Source organism: Ambystoma mexicanum, chromosome 6p (assembly GCF_040938575.1).
Source record: "Ambystoma mexicanum isolate Mex_15411 chromosome 6p, UKY_AmexF1_1, whole genome shotgun sequence".
Classification (NCBI taxonomy): domain Eukaryota; kingdom Metazoa; phylum Chordata; class Amphibia; order Caudata; family Ambystomatidae; genus Ambystoma; species Ambystoma mexicanum.
The window spans coordinates 1,362,413,108-1,362,427,417 of NC_090935.1; positions in this window are offsets into that span (position 1 = coordinate 1,362,413,108).

The window sequence follows — 14,310 nt, forward strand, 5'->3', positions numbered from 1 at the left end:
CACAAGATCCCACAGCTCTGAGCGATGTAATGTGGATGGCTTAGCCTGGGCTCTGTATACTTCAACTCTAGGAAGTGGGCATAGCTTCCAAACATTTTGTAAAGGTTGGAGGTTCCTCACGCCACACCTGCCTGTGTAAATTTAACTCACACTTTGTGAGTTGTTGCTGCCAAGACCAGGTATGGTAAATCAAGAGAGTAGAAGTGGCCAACCTAAGCTATCTTCTTGATCTCCATCTCAAGGTCGATCATCAACATCATCCTAGGGCCAAAGACCATTGTGTGTGTCTTAGCAATATCAAATGCAAGATCCCTGCTGGTGCTCCATTTATGAAACGTTGTAAGTTGTTTCTGAGACCCCGTCATCCTTGCTATAAGTACTGTGTCATCAGCCCAAAGAACAATTCCGGTGCACATGCCTGCTAATTTTAGGGCACCTGCTTCTCAATTAATGAATTCTATATAAAGTGAAAATAGCAACAGTACAGAAACACCCACCCCTGGCAAACTTCCTTTTCCACTTGGAAAGAACGGGTTAATTCTCTGCCTTGTCCCTACCTCATTACAGCACAATTATTTATATAGTTATACATTATAGTTCATAACAAAGGAAAGGGGACTTGTAACTATCACAGATCTTCCCATAACTGATTACGACAGCTGCTGTCAATCACATATCTTAAATCACCAACTGCTGCTCACAATGATGCAACACTTACATCAGCAAATAGAAAACTGAAGGCCTGGGCCTGTCCTTAGATTCTGCTTGGAAGTGGGCAGGGGCGTTGCTAGGGAGGGGCTAAGGAGGCTATAGCCCCTTATCTTTTGGTTGTAGCCCCGTATAGAATCTCAGGAGCTACAGCCAAAAGACTAGCTAGCCCCCAGTCCCAACAGTTCTGACATCAGCTTAGCCCCGGGTCTTTTCCAGACCTAGCAACTCCCCTGGAAGTGGGTAAGTATATTGTTCCTTTTGTCCATAGATGCAATCGGTCCTGAAGTATTTCCCCATACATATGTCACGTCGTATCAATCTGGAAATAGGGCAGCAGTTTCTATGTCCCTCCCCGTTACCCATTTTGTAGATAGGGACTATCTGATGATGTTTTATGAAAGGTGCAGAACTTTGAGATCAGAAGGCCTCTTTCCTCCTTTTGATCTCTTTCTCCAGGGGTGATGCAGGTGTTTTGCGTTTTCTATATTTATGAATTAAGTTTCACCTTCTTATGCTGCTACTGCAGGACATTAAGCTAGGTGCCATGGTTTTATTTTCAGAGCATACACACATGAATGTGTCTCGGTTTACTGGTGTATTCGAAGAAATATGTTTCTTTATATTAAAAGTGTGGATCCCACATGTATTTTAATTAGCATAATCCATTGAAATGAGAAAATCACCTTAATTTAAAATGATCTGCTGTGCAATAATAACAATTCCAGAAAGTAGATCTACTAATCACAGTGATTAAGGTTGTAAAAGTTCCAGAGTATTGCTACTTAGAATGTTCATGTGCAAAGCACATAGGACTTGATTCATGGAAAAGTGCACAGAGATCCTGTAAAGCCTGTGCGACACGAACAGCTCTGCGCGAGCCTGCACGCAGATGTTTTTCTGCGTGCTCGGCGTATTCATGGAATTGTTCGTGCAGAGTAACAGTATATGCAAGTATCTTCCGGAATGCCCCTGACACACCCCCAGGCAAAGCAAAAACAGCCTGAAACAGCTACCTCTGTGTGCTCCAAAGGCGCAAATACGTGCACTCTTTAAACAGTGCATGTGGTCCCCTGCAAGCAGGCCCGCATCTCGAGAACCCTGCACTGCACGGGGTACCCCCTAACCGTTAGCGGCACCCCGACAACATGCGTGTGATTTATCTCAGGTAAAACTCTGAAAATCTGCGTACGAACCCCTGTAAACCCTTCCTGCACACTGCTACACTGCATACGTGCACTACTAAATTAGATTGGAACCCCGGCTGTGTAAAAGCACCCCTAAATCCAACACTGATCTTACGTCTGTGCAGTGAATCCTATGCGCAAGTGTCTGTACGCCTGTCGTCGGGTGGCGGATGGTATGAGGGCTTTGCATGGCCATTTCCCCGCCAAGAGGTTGCACGGTCAGATCGATGAAAATGTATCATTCGGCACGACAGTGGGAGTGCGATGGACTGCCTACTGACCATCCCTGGTAATGGCCACATTTTCCCTTGTTCTGCCTCAATTTTCGTATTTCTCCCCCTAACCTGCGTCTGTGCAAACCACTGCCCCGCTCTGCGTGATGTCTCGCACAAGCCACTCAGCCTCTCGCAGTGACTGTCGAGCCTGCACGAAGTCCATGCAAAGTACGAAAAAAAGTCCTACGCAGTCGATTCCAGAATCGACAAACAGAATTTCTCGTGCAGTTTGGCGCTCAAAGGGCCTGGTTCATAGAAGCATTTTATAATGGCGCGATACTATAGAAAATGCTCTGTGAATCAGGCCGTAAATCCCTATTTTCCACACAGATTTTTCCATGAATCAGGCCCCTAATACCTGTTTAGTATGGGTAGACAAATCTGGAGTTTGGAAGCAAAAAAAGCTTTGTCTAGGGCAGAGGGAAACTGCTTACACAGAGGGCTATTCATTCCTTTCTACTGTTGCCAAGAACATAGCAGTAAAGCAACCCCACTTCAAAGGCCTAGAAACATTCTCCCTGAGACTTGAATTCCTGTGAAGGATGCACAGTTTGTAGTTCACTGTGTAAGGACAGTATTTCCACTCATACAATCTTACCAATCCATTGTGTATGGTTTAGTTTATGCTAGTGATACAAAGTTGCAATTTTACTGAAGTCATGCATTTCTTTCACACACAGAATGATTAAAGAGACTTTTAAAGGATTTGCCAGCAATATTTTCAAACCCTTCCCAGTCAGTGCTCTGCAGTAAGAGGAGAGATGGAGTCGATTCCAAGATGGCTGACGAACCTGAAACCCCCAAAGCAGGATCAGGTGAACGTATTCGGGGCAGCCAATACCAGCCTGTCATCAATTCTAAGACACAGGTGCAGGCCCTCACAAAGTGCCCAGCCAATGGAGAGGGAGCACATGGCACTAAAAACACACTAACTCAATCTGGCAGCGTGGGAGTTTATTTAAGGAACCAGGGAGAGGGTTTGGAGCACAGCAGCAAGTACAGAGAGTACATGGAGGAGGTTGGAGGAAGGAAGAAGATTGGTGTAGAGAAAGAGGTATTGAGAAACCAGAGAGGGAGAGGGAGGTGGTTAACAATGAGGTTGTTGATAGTGAGGAGAAGTTTAGGGGGGTGGGGGCAATGAAGTGTGTCAGTGTCATGACACGCAAGGCACCATTGAATGGAGACTGTCTTGGAATTTGGTAGAGCAGAACATCTGCAGGAAACCACGTTTCTCCCCGAAAGGATCTGGTACCAGTGCTACAAGCCGGCACATAAGCCAGGTAAGACCTGACCCCAGCGCCTCAGAGCTCTACTAGTTTCTTGCCATGGCACTGCTTTTGCTTTCCTCACAATCTCAGCCTGACCCTCTGTTTGACTTCCTGGACCACTTTGACCCCCTTTGTATTATGATTTGGGTTTGTTGCGGGTACTTCTGTTCTAGTTGGATTACCTGGATTAATGGATTTTGGACTGCTTCATCATCCTTTCTTGGGATTGGAAATTTGGATTTTGGTACTTTCTTGGTGGATCCTTGATGTGATTTTGACTCCCTCCTTCTGGTGTTTCCTCTTCAGACCTGTAGGCATCCCTCGTGCCATTCGGGACAGCTCTTCCACAAGCGTATTCCTAGTTGTAGTTAAAGGACCTGGTCTACCCTTCCTTGGTTACTCCAGAACCTCAGGTAAACAGAGCACATGCACTGATAGGTGGGTTTTTTAATGCCCACATACTTATTCAGTATCCTTGTTTTGGTACAGTTCATGTACAAAAAGGCGCTTGTGCACCTTTTCTGGTCTTTTGTCCAATCATCCTGTTGAAGGGTTTTGATTCTAGAAACCTCGACGGGGCTATTGGGAGAAAGGATAATTGTCTAATTGTCTGAGAATACAGCCTGGACATCGGGGGTGAGAAACAGGAGCAGGTTTGCATCAAGAGCAGGTTGATGATAGTGATTAGGAGGTTGGGAAACCTGAGGTGGTGGTTGGCAGCGAGCATCAGGAAAATGTTGGTGATACCAAAAAGAAGGTTGATGGAGAACATCTGTAGGAGGTGTGTGATCATAAGGAGGTGGATGGAAGGAGTGAGGAGCAGCAAAGAGTATACCATAAGGAGTAAGATGAAGCTATTGAGGAGGAAGCAGAAAACCATCTAGAGGTGATAGAGGAATCTGAGGAGAAGGTCTGAAAACATCAGGAGGCAAGAAGGGTATTTATAGAAATACAGAACAGGAAAATCTAAGAGTACCCAGTTGGTTAGGTGTTACAGGAATAAGGGAGCATGAGTGCACAACAGAGAGATTATGTGAGGATCAGAGAGGCGTAGGAGACTGATTGTGACCAAAACCCTTGGAGCAAGGACTAGCCAGGTGTGGGAAAACCATCCTCAATGAAGAAGTGGAATCCCTCCTGTGTGGTTCTGACTAAAGCTGGGGGAGGTCAGCCCCTCAAAGAACTTGAGAGGCTTGAGGCTGGGCAAACCCTTTTAAGTCACTCAGAAGTCAAATATTACCAAACTCCTTATGCTTGCTGAAGTGCATCAAAGGAGAAACATTGACCCTTGTACATGCATTGGTCTAGGCGCATATGCTCTCGGAACGTTCAGGCTTTCAAGAAAAATGGCTTCCCTTCTATCACGAATTCCTCGCTGTGCTAAATGATGGCTCTGTGTGAGCCCCATTCCTACGGCATTGCATACTTCAAAAAAACACTCAATAAAATGTATTTAAAAATGTCTAAAGCTATTAACAATATACTTTTAACGTGAAACACAAAAGCTGGTCATTGCAGACAATGGGAATGACACAAATAGATAGTTCTCTAATTAAAACAGTGAGAGATTAGAAGCATTACTTTAGGGGAAGATAATATTAGGATGAAAGCATAATCCTATATAAAACACATTTTAAAGAAAGAGAGAGGAGAACTGTATGGGAGGGTCATAGAAGAGGAAAGAAATGAAGAAAGAATGGATAAACAGTCAGTAACAACATTTGAAAGTCAGTAAATCACAGCACTGATTGCTTTTAAATGGTTCCATTAAACTCTGATCAAACGAAATACGCCCAAACCTTTAACCAGCATGATATGATGTGATATGATAACATGTGATATGGCATTTGTAACGCGCCTATACACAAGTGTTTCAAGGCGCGAACAGAAAGATAATAAATAATAAACTTGAACTTTGCACTTTAGCTTGGGTCAGAATGAATCTTGGGTAAGGCCAACTCATGTTTACACATATTTAAAATGCTAGATCACACACGCTCAGACACATACAAAGGGACTGACTTACAAAAGCATTTTATAATGGTGCAATTCCATTGAAAAATCGTTTTGTAAATCAGGCCCAATGGCTTGATGAACTCAGGTTTCTGGTATGGGCGAGCACCTCACAACTCGTGGCCCTAGCCCACTTAGTAAGGTTATGCACCTGGTGCCTGACTATCATTTGCACAGGTGCTAATTATTGAGTAAATGCGTTTAGCTCCTAGGGAACAAATGCCAGAAAAATGCTTTGTTTCACATTTGCAAGCAGGGTTTGCACATCCGCAATTGCATTACTGGTGCTGGCATTTGCAGCAGCGCTAATGCATTTGCGCACACAAATGTAGTTTGTGCACATGCAAAAATGCATTTTCACTTCACGATTTTTCTGTAAACTGGCCCCAATTGCTCTGCGTCTGTCCTATGGAATGGAGCCAATGGGCCCGATTCATGGAATTTTTTGCACGGGTCAAAGTGACTTTGCACTGCTGAAAAGTGACATTGCAATGCCGACACATACCCTGAATCATGGAACTGTGCAAAGTGTATTTTTGCAGTGCAAAGTTAGTGCAAAATTCATTTTGAAACGTGCAAAGAATTCCATGAATCGGGCCAAATATGTTTTGGGCTGAGACAAAAATCAAACTGTACTTTGTTTTTCTGCTTTGTGTCCTAAACATATTAGTATATATCCAGCCAAAAACAAAGCCTACCGGCCGGTAGGCAATCCACTCTCCGGATCAAGGGATGCCATACTGTAAAGACATGGTTACCAAGAAGCAATAACTTGTAACATGTTTTATTGGGAAAAGCACAGCATACTAAAACAAAAGGAACAGAGTTTATATATATTTGCTTCTAACAAAGTCCCATCTTTCCCATTGCACTGGTTACATATTGGCTAAACAAAAAAATTAATAAACAATATCTTTGGAGGTAATTTTACATGAAACGGTGCAGGAAATGAAGGAGTAAAAGCAAGGTATAATGTGTGTACCCCTGCATTTCGCACTGTACTGCGTTTTCAAGTCATTTGAAGGTAAGGGGAAAGAAATGTTTTTTTAGATGTCCGCTGTACTTGCCTCCTCAGACAGCAAAATACTATTAGTTTTACCCCTGCATGACATTTGAATGCATGTTTTTAATGAATGGATCCCTTGGAATCTGCCTCCATTTGCCACTGGCAAAAAGCAGGCTGATTCCATAGGAATCTACTAGTGAATTAGGTCTAAAAAAAGCCTAACTTGCAGGTGGCGTTTACCTTTTTACAACACGGATCATAAAGGATATGAACGATGGTGATGTTGCCATGGTTCTACTCTTTCCTTTTACACTCCACATTGCAGATGTCTAAAATTGCATGCTGGGAGCTCAACAGCCCGTAAGTGCAAATTGTGGTGGTCCCCTGCATACTTTTGACTCTTATTATAATATGAATACCTGTGTGTGGAAGTTGTTTTGCTTGAGTTAGGAAGGTTATGTAATAGGGTCCTAGCTACAGTTGGAGCTCGGGCTCTTTTCTGTATTGTTTATCACACTGGCAGAACAAATGGGAAAATACGTGCCACTCTTTTCTTCATAGACTATGGATTGGGGCGCGCCCCCTGTCCGCTCGATGCCGTACTGCCGAAGCAGCGAAACTGAGTCCATGTGCACGTGCTCCATGTTTAGCACGAGTGGAAGTATTGGGTACGCTGATCCCAGGGGGGCATGTCTTCAATATATTCTCGCAAATTAGGTGTTGGGCTTGCATCTAGCCGTGTGTTAGGCATACCATACTTCACAAGCTGAGGCGCGCGAGATAACAAGCAGCTGTCCAGGTTCTCACTAATGTCTGAAGCATTATAGCAATCTGGAAATGAAACAACTTTGGAGGAGTGACATCTGCTTTTTCTCCTTGTACTGAATTGCAGAAGGGATATCCCCTACATTGGTAAGAACTGAGGAAAATAACTAACACACTGGAGGGTGGGTGTTCCTTCCAGTGGTCATTCAGCATCTATTTAGCCATTTCTTTATATGAAACTAATGCAATACTTAATGGCATCTCATTCAAAGCATTGAGATTGTGAGGTGTATTATTTGTGTCTTAATTTAATCAAGACTATTTCATTTTGAGCATAAGTCTCAATCATCATTTTTCATAATCATACATCATTTTTTTGGAAAGAGTTCAACACACGTTTACACACAGACACTATTCCAGGGGGGAGTGCTGTGACAAAATGCACTGGCCCTCATTCACAGTGTTTTCCAATGGGTTTTGCCATTATAAAACGTTTCTGTGAATTAGGCCCATTCTGTCTGTGGAGTTGTGAAGGGGGAAGACATAAAGTGAATAAAAAGTCACAAAATAAGTGTATGCGAGTGGCCCAGGGTCCTCTTCCTTGCACTAACTGAACCGATATTACTCTAGCAAAAGAAGACCGAGTTGCAAGTACAAGGATAGCCTCAGCCGCAAGAGAGAGCGCCCGACAGTATGACGAAAAAAAGTCCAATGACTCTGTTGGGAGTGATGTTTTGACATAACAATCTATTTAACCCAGCATGATGGTGCCTGAATGCATCTCTCCATTCCAGCACTCTTCCTCAGCAAGAAGTTGTTTTGTCAATATGATCACACCTTATTAGGACTTGATTCTTGTTCCAGGACTGGTTCTAGTTTGGGAGTTGAAATGTTTCGTGGTGTGCTGTGCTGAGAATGTATACGGGCAGCAGAACCTTCTCAATGTGATGTGCAGTTGGAATGAAAGCTCACTAATTTCAAGGCTGGTCAAACAATGTTTTCATTTCTTCAGAAACATAGTGAAACATTGAAGGTATAGCCGAAAATCCCCTGTTATTAGCACCTTCATTGGCAAAGTTACTACTGTTCCAAAAGTGTATAAACATACAAATAGGTTGACAAATAATCAGGAAGTTTGACCACATTTCTCAAGACTTCAATGACCTTTCAGGAAAGTTACATTCCATCATTAGTTTTAAATGTTTCCCTGACCTCCTGGATTGACCTTGGTTGGGAGGGGTGGGGTACATTATTTGACCATGGAATAAAATGGGTCATTGCATAACATTGTGTTCCCAGATGTCTCAAAGGATCTATGTGTGTGCACTGACTTCCATATCACTGGATCCTTGACCCGCCGACCTCTGGTGTATGGAGACCAGCCGACAGAATACTGTTTTCCTACTAGGAACCCCCTTTTTCAGTTCAATCCTCGCCACACATACAAAGTATTCAGCTGATCAACTGAGAGAGTTAGGCCATCAAAGACCAGATGGGTTTGTTTGGTTTTCCAAACACAGATAGATTCTGGTTACAATGTAAGAGCTGATGCTCTCATTGCCTTGACTGTTGGTACAGGGCCCAGTAAAACCATATCTGTAAGGTATTGTTATTAATGCACCCTGTGCAATCTGCCATAGAGCCAACCTTTTTGCTCTGATGATCAGCAGTCTCATCCTGATATTGTTTCTTATAACTGACACATGGCAAATTGATACATTGGTTTATCTTTTGGGGTAGTTATGTCTTGCTAGTTTCATCACAACAAAGGGTGTAGTTTAGAAATGGAAATTGATTGTATTATATTTAGAAAATGTGCAAGCACACGAAGGCTCCCCTTTTGAACTATAACATGCAATGTGGTTTTCAACATGTACCACAACATTTCAGATGGAAGCAGTACGTATGTGTTACACATTGGGCAGCGCACCCAAGGCAGGGATGGGGGTCTTTATACACAGCTGCAGCAAAAACTATAGCTTATACAGGTGTACCTAAATATTAACCATTAGTGGCACAATCATTTTCAATTTGCCATATGGAATTACCAATAAGCGATCTCAGACCCAAATAACCGGACAGACTAAAAGAATATGGCAAAATATTACTTTATTATCAACTCAATAAAGTAGGGAAACCCGGTGGACAAACATATTGCAGCTCACGCACTTTCAGATACATTTCATTTACACAAAAGATGTATACCTCGATGTACGTCAGCTATGACCCCATCCTATGTGCCAAATAGTAAAAACCTATTGAAAGGAGGGATTGGTTAAGGGAAAAGTGTTCATAAACCTATCCTTCTGAAGTCCATCTATATTCTAGTAATCATACAAACATCAGATACTTTCCCGGCCAGTTCCCTCATGTGGTAAGTCACAGTTCTGCCTTCCACCAAGGCATTTCCACAACCTTTTGTTTCCCTTAACACATCAATCCTCTGAGGACTCTCCACAACCTCGGGTTCACTCCAGATCTTTCAAGGTCTCACCATGACCGCTGGTTCTCTCAGACTTCCCTTAAGTCTCCCCATGGTATTTGGTTTTCTCTGGGTTCTCTTGAGGCTCTCCAAGACATTTAATTCTCCCAGCCTTCTCTCAGTTCTCCCCACAAACTTTATTTCTCTCCGCACAATACTCTTGGAAATATTGGGTGTTCCTCTCGTCTTATTCAGGGTTCTTTTCAGGTGAACAATACTCCCACCTTCCTTCCAGGGGTTCCTCTTCTCAGATTCTTCAAGAAGGTACCCTGTCCTTAAGCCTTTGTCTCAGTTTATGGTTTGGTGGTAAGGACATGTCCCCAAATCTTTTCTTCAACATATCACCAGCTCCCAAGGAGATCCTCTGCTTACCCTTTGTCAGAGTAACAACAGGACACCTGCCGGTAAGTGAGCTACCTCCTTCCATATAAATGTCTCCCTGTCTATCAAGGGATAAGATGAAAGCTTGTTTGCTTACTTCCTGTCTTCGCCCCCTAGATGACCTTTTCAATCTCCTTTTATAGTTCTGGGCCAGTGACTGGTTCTCTAAACTGGACCACGATTGGTCCTCCCATGGAGCGGCTTGTTTTGTGTTTCCTGGAATGTCATTATTTTTCTCTTCTGCAATTGGGTATAACTTAATTGGGATACAGATTGATTAGCAGTTGGCCCAGAGTCTTCAAACAGTGTCCATGTTATCAGCGGCTTTTTGGATCTGCAAATCTTCAGAGGCGGCACCGTTCTGGGATAAGCAAGGTTTACAGATGAACCTGCCTGTGTGATCTGTCCGCTTCATGCTTCAAAGGTACAGTATGTTCATAATGTTCTTGCAGATTAATTAATGTTCGCACTTGCATTCTGCAAACTCTTACAATTCACTTTTGATATTCTGCTGTGTTGAAGGGATGCGGTCAGAGTTCTCTTTACACCCACTTTCTGCACTCAAGGCGCTTAACATTATTCCAGTCTTGCCCTTTAGAAAGTATTCACATTTGTCACCTGTCATGTTATTAGATCCTGGCGATTCTGAGGCATGTTGTGACCTGTAGCCCCGGTACAATTTATCAGGCAAAGACGGATCCCTTTGCTCTTTGGAAATACTGCAACTACGGGAGGAGTGCAAGAATAGGGAATCTCGCGCTATCCACCCTCTCAGAGGCACATCAGGAAGCAGCTGGACAAGTCCAGTCCCCTGTGGCTCAGCTCCCTCAAATAAAAGGACATAGTTTCTCCAACTCACCACACATCATAAATGAAAGACTGCATATTCCAGAATGATAGCAGGCGAGAGTCTAAAAATGTGCTGGGGGTCTTACAACTGTTCTTTCAATATTTAAAGACATGCAACAAAAGAAAGAGGGATAATGTCAGATGCTTGTAGTCAGTGTTTGAAACAGTCATGCAGCTTGTCATTATTCACGATATATTGCATCCATTTCTGTTTCATGTCAAAAAAGAAAGTATACATCATGAAAATGACATAAACTATTTGAAAGTGAAATCTACTGTGTGACTCATCTTCAATGTTGTCTTAGACTTATGCATAGATGTGGAAACTAACAAATTACCTTTAACCATCATACCTTCGTTCAAACAACAGCTATTTATATAGCATCCCCCCAAGCCTCACCTTTTGTTAATCTCCAGCACTACCAGAAATGTTGTAAGGCCTAGTACGATAGTCGCTTGTTATGTTCCTCTCCCTGCCCCCCCCCCCACTCTCTGTCACATTTTGTCGATCTCCAGCACTACCAGAAATGTTGTTAGGCCTAGTATGATAGTCGGTTGTCTGTCTCATCTGTTACCTCCCCCTCCCTCCCTCCTTATCCTTGTCAAAAGCTCTTGCACTATCTGAAATGTCGTCAGGCCTAATACAATAGTTAATTTCACATTCTTAATGTCCCAAGGCCTTGTAAGAATGTCACTGTATTTTCCCTTGCTCCCTCCCTTGCCTTGAAGCGCTTTGAAACACATGTGCATAGGCGCTATACAAATTAACTATCAATCAATCAATCAATCAATCAAAAAGCTGAAAGAGTGCTAGGATAGTCTCATTCAGGCATCTCAACCTATCCTAGACCTACCTTGGTAGACTAGAGGGGTGTCATTACTGAGCTTGTTTTGTCTTCAGTGTGTTTGTTTCAGCAGTTGGTTTCAAAATGCAATCCTTCCTCTAGCCAGCACCTCCAGCTCTGGTCCAGTGGATGATGTGGTATGCTCCTGAGCCAGCTGCCCACACACACAGAAAGCGCAACAGCTTGGGGGCACATAAGTGGTGCTAACCACTCACTGAAGTCCAGCTTTGTAGACATAGAAATAAGTTGATCACAGACACGTATCTACTAATGCACCCCCTCGCCAACTTGCTCTGAGAATGCCTGCCAGTGTAAGCCGATCTCATGATAACACTGCTGAGCATAGTGGCCTGGACATTCACAATTATTACATTGCTGCTGTTGGAAAGGTTGCTGACTGGTATCATCATCCACCACCACTCTCGGGGCACTGCTATTTCAGAGGAAATTTATTTATGTATTTTTATTTTTTTTATTTTTATTGATTTTTCAACAAGTTTGACTTAATACATGTTGGCTTCACAGTACAGGTCAGTGGCATGGTATTTATTTATTTTTACATTTTTGACAACACCCAGACTCAAGGGTCTCACTGCGTTAGTACAGCATAATGGAAAGAGAGCAAGGTACATAATGGACAAATCGGGAAATACATAGGTCAGACTATTACTCGTATTTATTAAACAACCAGGTCTTGCCTAGTTTTAAAAAAATGGGGAATGATTGTTCATTGTGGATGTGAGCAGGTGCATTCCATAGTGTGGGGACGTGATGCCGAATCTGACTCTGCTGGCTCTTTTTCTCTTGAAGTGTGGGTTGAACAGTGAGATACCAGCATTGGATCTGAGCGTGCATGCGGGAGAAACTTGGGAAATGCAGTTGATGAGGTACTGGGGGGAATGCTTGTGCACACAGAGGTGAGTGGTGGATAATGTTTTATATTCCACATGAGCTTTGATGGGGAGCCAATTGGAGCGTCTAGTGGCAGAAATGTGGTCTGATTGTTTGAGGCTGCGGGCAGAGCAAAGTGCTTTGTTTTGGAGTAATTGGAGTTTGGACATGTTGGAGTTTGAGGTGCCCATAAGAAGGACACTGCAGTAGCCGAGTTCCGAGAGGATCAACGCTCTTGCAAGTGTGATGCCGTTACTTGGTGAGCGGAACTTCCTACTCAGGGAAATGACTCTGGCTATGTATGCAGTAGATGTTGCTAGGCTATTGATCTGTCTGGTCATAGAGAGGTCCGCTTCGAGGTAAACCCCCAGTGTTTTTATTAGCTTCGTAATTGGGATGGATGTGCCGTCAATACAGAAGGAGGAAAAAATAGCGTCCAGGTGTCTAATCCAGTGTGGGGAGCCGATGATGAGGAGCTCTGTTTTTCATCATTCAAGCATAGGTTGTGAGTGACCATCCAGTTTTGGATGGTGCTATAAACTACATTAATCTTTATAGTATCAGTGTCATTATCACTGGAGAGCAGGACGAGGATTTGAGTGTCATCTGCAAAATTGGTGTAGGTTATACCTCTAGAATCAAGGCGATCAAAGAAGGGTTTTGTATAGGTATTGTAGAGGGTGGCCAAGAGACAGGATCCTTGTGGCACACCAAGTGGAGCTGGGATGGCGTCAGCAGCTCATTCTCTCATGAACATTTATGTGGTCCAACCACTAAGAAAGGATATGATGCACGATGTGGCTTCCGGCAAGTAATAGAAGTGCAGGTTAAGGTGTTGGCAGAGGATGTTATGATCAACACAGTCAAAGGCTGCCGAGAGGTTGAGTAGGAGAACGATGGCTAGGTTACTGGTGTCCCTGATGGAGTACATTTGTACTTTTTGGTCCAGGAGGACACTTTCTGTACGGTGCTTAGGGCGGAAGTCATATTGCCTTTTGCCAAGCAAGTTGTTGCTTTCTAGGAATTTCTGGACTTGAGCATAGGCTAGGCAGTCCAGAATTTTTAACAGGAATGGGACGGTAGTGATGGGGTGGTAGTTCGTCCGGATGGAGGGGTCAAGGGAAGGGTTTTTTAATAGTGGGGTTACCCAGGCAGATTTGATAGTGGAGGGCACTATGCTCGTAGTGAAGGATGCATTAGCAAACTTGGTAATGGTGGGGGTAAGCATAGGAGCACAGAGCTTCACGATGTGGGCTGGACAGGATTCACCTTTACAGTTAGAGGGTTTGAGTGTTCTAATGGTCGCTGCTACTTGCTCGTGTGTAACTGGAGTAAATGCAAAAAGGTGTTCATGGTGCATGCCCCATTAGAAGGGCAAAGCAAGTCGAGCACCGGTAGTTTTCTGGCAAGCAGGGCATTTTTGCCTTTGATCTTGAAAAGTAAGGACTTTTGCGTGTTAGGGCATCTTGTATCGTAGCACACGAGGTCTTTGATGAAGCATGTACTGACGATGGGAGGAATGGGAGTTTCCAACTCTCTGAGAATTGCAAATCATTCTTTGCTTTTGGAGCTAGCGTTGGCAATTCTATCATTAAAGCTGTTGGGCTTGCAGGTGAATACTGCTTTCTTATAGCTGAGGG